This window comes from Zea mays, chromosome 4 (genome assembly GCF_902167145.1).
Source record: "Zea mays cultivar B73 chromosome 4, Zm-B73-REFERENCE-NAM-5.0, whole genome shotgun sequence".
Lineage (NCBI taxonomy): Eukaryota > Viridiplantae > Streptophyta > Magnoliopsida > Poales > Poaceae > Zea > Zea mays.
In genome coordinates, this window is record NC_050099.1 from 92,619,849 (window position 1) to 92,628,562 (window position 8,714).

The 8,714-nt window shown below is 42.3% G+C and overlaps 1 pseudogene; it reads left to right on the top strand.

Annotated features, from left to right (window-relative positions):
• The first annotated feature begins 2,505 nt into the window (after nucleotides 1–2,505).
• Nucleotides 2,506–8,714, top strand: LOC103653512 (transmembrane 9 superfamily member 9-like; annotated as a pseudogene).

Genomic DNA, 8,714 nt, shown 5'->3' on the forward strand with positions numbered 1-8,714 from the left:
GATATTAGGCCTCTGTGTTAAAAATCACAGAAAAAGACCTACTGGATATTTAGCTGTGATTTTCTAAAGTTTAATGCCAAAAAGTACTTATAACTAACTTGTCATTTGAAAAATATCAAACAACAAAACTCATATTTTTCCTATATTCATAATAACAAAATATTAGTTATCCCAAGGTTTGGGGGTGTTTTCTCCTCAGGATTATTTTTCTAAGATTTTCCTAAGTTTTCATTGTTTGCATAAAATAAAATATATCTCATTTCTTTTGTACTAAACAAAGGTCTAATAAAATTTTCCAGTGAACTCTATTAAATAAGTGAGCTAACAAAAATGTGGTTGCTCCCTGGTTCTCATTTTCAACTCCCTTTTCTATTTTCTTTAACTTTGGGCTAAAATGATTTTAAATGATAAAACCTACCTTAATTTGGTGTACTTAGGGGTTTACTATTTTTAAACAGATTAAGGAGTGATTAAGTACTTCTCTGATTTTTCTTAACCCCAGTCTAGCAGTGTAACTATTTTCCCCTATATTATTTAGCTTTTGGCCAGAGCACTATTTAATTCAAAACTCTAAATTCTTCTACAACACTTAGAGGGTTTTGTATTTTTCCTAAAGAGTTTACTTTATTGAGAATCTGGCAAAATTGGTTTGACTAAATTTGGTCGAATAAAACTGAAGTTATGAATTTTACAAGCTCTGTTTGTATTTAAATTAGAAATATTAAAAAGGTTTTCTGGAAAACTGGTTTACACCGAGGACCCTGGGCGTTTTCTAAACCAATCTTTTAACTTATACCCCTGCGCTACTATTCATTTGAGTCGCTGACATTTCAAAAACTCCCCTGACTTCTATTCCTTCTTCCCCGAGGTCCCTCCCCCCTTTTGAACAGTACCCGCGAAAGGAAAAAGGGCGGCGCGGCTTACCGGCGGTGAGGGAGGTCCGGTGAAGGGTGGGGTTGGCTTCGAGAGGTCCTTGCGGTCACAACGAGGTATGGCTCGACGACGGTGATGGCCGGAATCGACCGGTCCACATGCGCAGGCAGGCGAGCTCATCGGCGGCGGTTGCTCCGGCCTATCCACAGCGATACAGGTCAATCCAAGGGCATGGGGAGCTTCACGGGGTGCCAATGAGTCGACCCGTGCAAGGAATCGAAGAATAACTCACCGTGGAGCTCGGTCTACGTTCGTCGGCGGTCGGGTGAAGTCCGGTGAACTTAATCTGGCGTCTTCGGCGAGGCAAAGCTCGATCCCTCGCTCTGGGGGGCTTCACCGAGGCACGTAGAGTCTCTCTCGAGGGTTGGACGGGGTTGGGAATGGCTCTACTGGCCGGTCTACGGCGGCGAGTGCTCGGGCGGCCGGTGCCACGTCGTGTACAGGGCAACTCCGGCGATCTCTTGCTCCGGTGAGGTCGAGAGCACGCGGGGGCATACGACTGAAGCCCTGGCTGGCTTTATAGGCGCGGGCGCGGGCAGGGGACACGGGCGTGGCTTGGCGCGGCGCGGGGCGCGCGGGGTCGGGTGCTGGGCGTGCTCTGGCGCGTTCAGGGCGCGTCGAACACGTGGAGGTGTTCTTCTGCCCATGTTCAAAAGCTTGCCGAGATCGCAAACGTGCGAATCTTGGCAAAAATCCGGTGCAGGCCTCCTCCTGGCACCTAGGTCTGTCTCTTGTATGTGAGTTCCAATGGCAGATATGCCCTAGGTAGGGAGATTTGCGGATGCCAAATCTGGCTTGTCTCCCAGTCCACTCCGCGACAAAAGTGATGCCAAATCAAGTCAAACGAATTTGGCTCGTGTTCAAATTTTTCCAGTGGGTCTCTTAGGTGGTTTGGCACCTTTTTGGTATTTAGACCAAGTGGTTTTGGCGTCATTTACTAAGTGAACACATCTTATCTTTAGATTAGGGTTAAATTTTGACTTAGAGAAGATTAGAGAGCTCTAGTGTGCTCTCTACTTAAGGAGTGGATTTGGGGTCTTTAAGGGGTCTTTTTGTAATGTTTCCCCTCTGCATTTTGTAGGTTATAATGTTACTTAAACTTTGGTTAAGGATTAAAATCAAGATTTGGCAACTTGATTAACTTATCCACTGATCCCTTGCTTGGAAGTTTAGTGCCCTTAGGGGTCTTAGGGTTTTAACCTACTTGGCTCAAGATGACAATTGTTCAAAATGTTTGGGTAAAGCTTTTGTCATTATCATTTCTTAGCTAACCCATGTTTTCAAGGTTTTAGGTGCTCCTTCTCCTCTAATTAACCACATGTGATAACAAGTCATCAGTGCCTATATGAAGCTGGTGCCTGGGTAACACTTGAGGTGTTACATCTGGATCCGTTACAAATCGTTTCCCGAGCTAATTCCGTGGCTTTAGATAACAAATCTTGCAAAAAAACTCGAAACCCTAACTGATTCTGCGCACGTGCGGACCGTCCGCGCCACTATCGTGGACCGTTCGAACCGCGGACCGTCTGGCCCCACAGCTCTTTTGTGTGCTCAACAGATAGATTATATAATGTTATAGATTATAGATTCACTCTATTCTATAGCGCAAAATAGTGTCACGACGATATGCAGTTAAGCATGTACGAGCCGCGCAAAGCCGATTTGAGCTTCCTTGAACGCAAGCCTGTTCCATGCATCCGCCCAAATTCTGTCTGGCCCGTTCACCATTTCTCGTTCAGAGTTGAGACATCAGAGAAGGGCCACAGCACAGAGAGAGTCAGTCTAAAAAAGGCATAGAGAGCCTCCCTGCCAGTGCCGGACTGCCAGTGTACTGTGACTGCGAGGGATCACCTCCGACTCCGACTCAGATCCAACCCCGACCGATGCGAGCGCCGGCGATGCACCGCTGGGCCGCGGCGGCGCTCGCAGCGTTCCTCGTTGCCTTGCCGGCTGCCGCCTTCTACCTCCCTGGCGTGGCGCCCAATGACTTCCACAAAGTCAGTTCCCTTCACTCATTCCCATCTTCCTCGTAACGTAATGGTTCTCCCCACCCTTTCTCGTTGGATCTCGACGGCCAGATCCATAGTTTGGTGTCTATCGAGTTGGATGCGAGCGGTGGTGTTTGGGATCTCAGGGTTCTGCAGCTCTCGCTCGCTCCCTTACTCTTCTCTTACTAGTCTTGTGTCGTTTCGGGTGGCACACGCTGTTCACTCACCTAACATGATAATACGTTGGCGCTTCTGTGCGCACTGGTGTAATCTGACGAATTGCGTGCCTGTCGTTTCATTTCTGCACGGTGCTGCTTAGTGCTAATGACGTACCACCACTTCAGTTGCTCCCTGACATTTGATCGGGGTGCACATGGAATTCTTCACCACTGGCATTCACTTTTGGCTAGGTCCCTTGCTTCAAATCTCAATGACGAGGCAACAACTTTTCCCCCTATAAATAACTGAAAACTATAGTTGATCTAGTGTCTGTATTCGTGTACTTGAAACTTTAAATAAGAAAATTGTGCGGTGAGTATGCCAGAGTCTGTGCCCAGATGTGTTTAAAATCTGCAGATCACACAACAGTCTGCACCCAGATACACTCAAATCTGTACTCACTCGTATTCAAGATATGCAGTTTTTCAAATTTTTGTACATACAGTAAATGCTCCACTTGATCTCAGAAGGTGAATTTCATATGTTTCATTGTATACATGATACTTATAGTTCGAACTTGGCAGCTGCAGGTGATGTTTTCTTTAACAATAAGCCATTGTATACCAAACCATTTTTTTCACTTCTGTTTCCATTGTTCCTTGTTGCCTGGTGTAACATGTGGATCTACACTTGTGTGTTACCGTCATGGCGACAACTAATATGCAACCAGGCATTATGTGCAAGCGTGCAAGTGAGCATTCTGTTTCGTTAGATCATGATCCAACTGTAGATATAAATGTGGTTTGTTAGAGGTTTTTTTATAAATCTACGTGAGCTGGTGGTGGAAGAGTTAGTGTTAAATGTAACATATGGTTGAGTCGTGATCTAACGGACCAGAATGCTCACTTGCACATAAGGCCTGATTGCACAATAGTCATTGCCGTACAGTCATATGTTTCTCATGCATCATGCTAATTAATTCACTTCTGCTTCTGATGATGAATTGATGACAACCCATTATTTTAATATCCTTAAGTATGTATGTGTGCTAGTAGTTATGTTTAGAGAAACAAATGTAAAATGGTGTGTGTGTTTCAATCTTTTGAGCTATGGGGAAAATGATTTATCCTTCTTATGATGTTTTGCATTTCCTTCTTAACTTGTAGCCTTTTATTTACTGAAATATGTTTTGCATGTTCTCTAACTGGTTCATAGATAATTTTCTGCAGAAAGATCCACTTTTGGTGAAGGTGAATAAGCTGACATCAACAAAGACACAACTTCCCTACTCGTATTACTCTCTTCCTTTTTGCAAGCCAAACATGATAGTTGACAGTGCAGAGAATCTTGGAGAAGTTCTGCGTGGTGATCGCATTGAGAACTCTCCTTATGTGGTCAGTACTAGATTACTGCTAGTCACATATTCACCTTTGTAATTTGTAATGTATTAAATCACTGAGCTGTTATCTACTTTGTTGTTTCTCGTTTGTGCTATAGTTTGAGATGGGGGAGCCCAAGATGTGCCAGATTATTTGCAAAACAAAAATTGATGATAAACAAACAAAGGAGCTCAAGGAAAAGATAGAGGATGAGTATCGGGTGAACATGTAAGGATTTTATACGTGGCACTGTAATTTTGATTGCATGAAAAAGGCTGTAGTTACATGATGAATTTTCTTCACAGGATTCTTGACAACCTCCCACTAGTTGTTTCTATTGCAAGGCAGGATAGGGGTGCTACTGTTTACCAGGCTGGGTGTCAAGGGCCAATATGCTGGTGTAAGTTCGTGTGCTCAGCTGGTGTTTTACTTTTAACAGTGTGTAGGTCTCCTTTTTTTTTCTCTTGAGAGGGTGTAGCTATCTTATTATAAAATATATATGTTACAGAACAAGGATGAGAAATCCTTTATCCACAACCACTTGACATTTTTAGTGAAATACCACAAGGATGAAACTACAGATCTCTCTAGAATTGTTGGATTTGAGGTCAAGCCATTCAGGTTTGTTTTAGTTATGTTTGCCATATTTATTGGTATGATGTCTTTTACACGCTGACACTATCTTGTTCACTCACTTATACACCTTCGTTAAATTTCTTGTGCCAGTATCAACCACCAGTTTGAAGGGCCGTGGAATGATAAAACCACTCGTTTAATCACATGTGACCCTCATGCCAGCAAGCTTGTGGTAAACTCAGATACTCCTCAGGAGGTTGAAGCTGGAAAGGAAATCATATTTACCTATGATGTGGGCTTCGAGGTGATATTTCTCACATCTGCTTCTCTTTTTGTGCTCTAACTCCTGTCCTTAATACTCCCTCTGATTCTTAATGTAGGCCCTTTAGGAGACTGACATGGCCTTAAATAGGGGTGAAAACGGGTAGGGTACCCGAAACGGGTACCGGATACGGGTACTGATTCGGGACCATTTTTCGGATACGGATACGGGTATTTTTATATTCGGGACGGATACGGGTAATACCCGGATAGTACAGCTTCGGATTCGGGTCGGATACGGAGCGAGTACTACCCGGTAAATACCCGGATATTCGGGTCGGATACGGGTACCCGGAATTCGGGTACCCGTTTTTTCTTTTTCTGCATAATAATATAGTTATAAAATCATAACTTTTACATATGAAATCGGATGAAGATAAATTTTATATGAAAATTGTAGAGCTCGAAGAGATCTATAACTTTGTAGTACAACACATTTTTGTTTAAACATATCTTTAGGCCAAAATCATTGAAATAATGTTTAAATTTATATCAAAATAATAAACTTTATCATTTTCATGTGGGGACTTAAGATTCTATCCATGTGGGAACTTAGGATTATCTTTTTATAAACTATTTATTAATATTGGTAACTTATTTGCAATTTCCGGTCGACGCTACAATATTTTTATGAATTTAATTATATTTTAATGATTTTCTACAACAAGAAATTAATAATACACCAAATAGTCTAAAAAATTCATGAATTTTTACGGGGACACAACATATATCCACATATAGTTCTCAAAAACATTTGGACTATAAAATCCACAAGATGTTGGTGTTTCTTCCATTCCGCTCCCATTTATTGCGTGAGTTACACGTGAAATCATTTTATGTATCGAAGTTTCAACATAATTAATATTTCACTTATCATTTTCACGCCGCGACTTGCACAACAGCACTATGCACCATTTTCGGCGGCCAAGCTTATTTTCGGCGGCCAGGGCTTGGCCGCCGAAAATAAGGACCTGGCCGCCGAAAATAAAGGCTTATTTTCGGCTGATTTTTTTTGGCGGCCAGAAACCACCGAAAATAAGCCTAAAACCGCCGAAAATAGCTTATTTTCGGCGGCAAAGGCCTTATTTTCGGCGGCTTCTGGCCGCCGAAAATGACTGTGTCTCTTGTAGTGTTGAGGTTTTATTTGAATAGAATGTTTATTTGTTTTGGTAAGCTTTTTGCAATTTTGGATCAAAACTAGTGTATTTATGAATTTTAATTATATTTTGATGATTTTATGTAGAAAGAAATTAATAATGTATAGATAGCCTCATGAATCTATGAAATTATACGAAGGTACAACATATGGCCACATATAGTCATAAAAAATAATGGGACCATAAAATCCACATGATGTCAACGTTTCTTCTATTTTATTTCCACTTATTGTGTGAGTTACACGTGAAATCACTCTAAGTATCCAAGTTTCAACATAATCAATACTTCACTTTACCATTTTTATGTGGAAACTTGAGATTATCTTCTATTAAATGTTTATTAGTATTAATTTACTTGCAATTTCGTGGTCGAACAAGAATATTTTTTATAACCAATTAATGTATTATCCGACAAGTATCCGATATCCGATCAAATAATATCCGTATCCGTCACTTATCCGCCCGGATAAATATCCGGTCCCTGTATCCGTATCCGTCCCGTTTCTAACTATCCGTATCCGATCCCGAATCCGTTTTAAATACATTAGGGTAGGATACAGGATGAGCTAATATCCGTCCGTATCCGCTCGTTTTCACCCCTAGCCTTAAATGTGACACTTTGACTTGCAATTTTTGCAGAAGTATATTATGTTTTCTATATGTATTATGAAAGTATTTTCCATCATGAATCTACTACATGAACTGTGTTGTCAAGTTACTTAATCATACATTTTAAATTTTGAGATTGTTTTAATGTTTACTGATTTGCTTGGTATTTCTTTGCAGGAGAGTGATGTCAAGTGGGCTTCTCGCTGGGACACATACCTGTTAATGACAGATGATCAAATTCACTGGTTTTCTATTGTGAACTCTCTCATGATCGTACTCTTCTTATCTGGGATGGTGGCCATGATTATGCTCCGCACCCTGTATAGAGATATCTCTAGATACAATCAGCTTGAAACTGAAGAAGAAGCCCAAGAGGAGACAGGGTGGAAGCTTGTTCATGGAGATGTATTCCGACCTCCTGCAAACTCTGATTTACTCTGTGTCTGTGTTGGGACTGGTGTTCAGTTCTTTGGTATGCTGCTAGTAACCATGATTTTTGCTGTTTTGGGTTTTCTTTCGCCATCAAACCGGGGAGGACTGATGACTGCCATGCTGCTCACTTGGGTCTTGATGGGGTTGTTCGCTGGCTATGCTTCTTCACGCCTATATAAGATGTTCAAAGGATCAGAATGGAAGAGCATCACCCTAAGGACCGCTTTCCTGTTTCCCGGGATTGCTTTCGGTATTTTCTTCATTCTGAATGCTCTTATATGGGGGGAGAAGTCGTCTGGTGCTGTTCCTTTCACCACAATGTTTGCCTTGGTCCTCCTTTGGTTTGGTATCTCGGTTCCTCTTGTATTTGTTGGGAGCTATCTGGGTTTCAAGCAACCTGCCATCGAGGCTCCGGTGAAGACAAACAAGATCCCCAGACAGGTCCCCGAGCAGGCTTGGTACATGAACCCTGCCTTCACCATTCTTATTGGTGGTATTCTTCCGTTCGGAGCAGTTTTCATTGAGCTCTTCTTCATCCTGACATCAATCTGGCTTCACCAGTTCTACTACATCTTTGGCTTTCTCTTCCTGGTGTTCATTATCCTCATCATCACCTGTGCGGAGATCACGATCGTGCTGTGCTATTTCCAACTGTGCAGCGAGGACTACATGTGGTGGTGGAGGTCCTATCTCACATCAGGATCATCTGCAATCTACCTCTTCCTGTATGCGGGGTTCTACTTCTTCACTAAGCTGCAGATCACCAAGGTGGTGTCGGGGATACTATACTTTGGTTACATGCTTCTTGCCTCGTTTGCCTTCTGTGTGCTCACCGGTACGATCGGCTTTTGCGCTTGCTTCTGGTTCACAAGATTGATTTATTCGTCTGTGAAGATCGACTAGGCAAGTTGCACGACCTTGCAGAGTATGCTGATCTGAAGCGGCCTCCATTTTCCACTGTTTTTTTTTCCTGATTTTTCAGGAAGCTGTACTTTAGCTTGTGAACCATTTATGCCCACTATGGTTCAGACTTGAGTTGTATAAGGATAGGACACTACTGTCAGCTTCATATGGGGTTAATTTTCCTTGTCTTTGAGAACTGCTGTATACGTTCAATCCATGGCTCATTACCGTCTGCCACCCAATTTCTACCTCTGCTG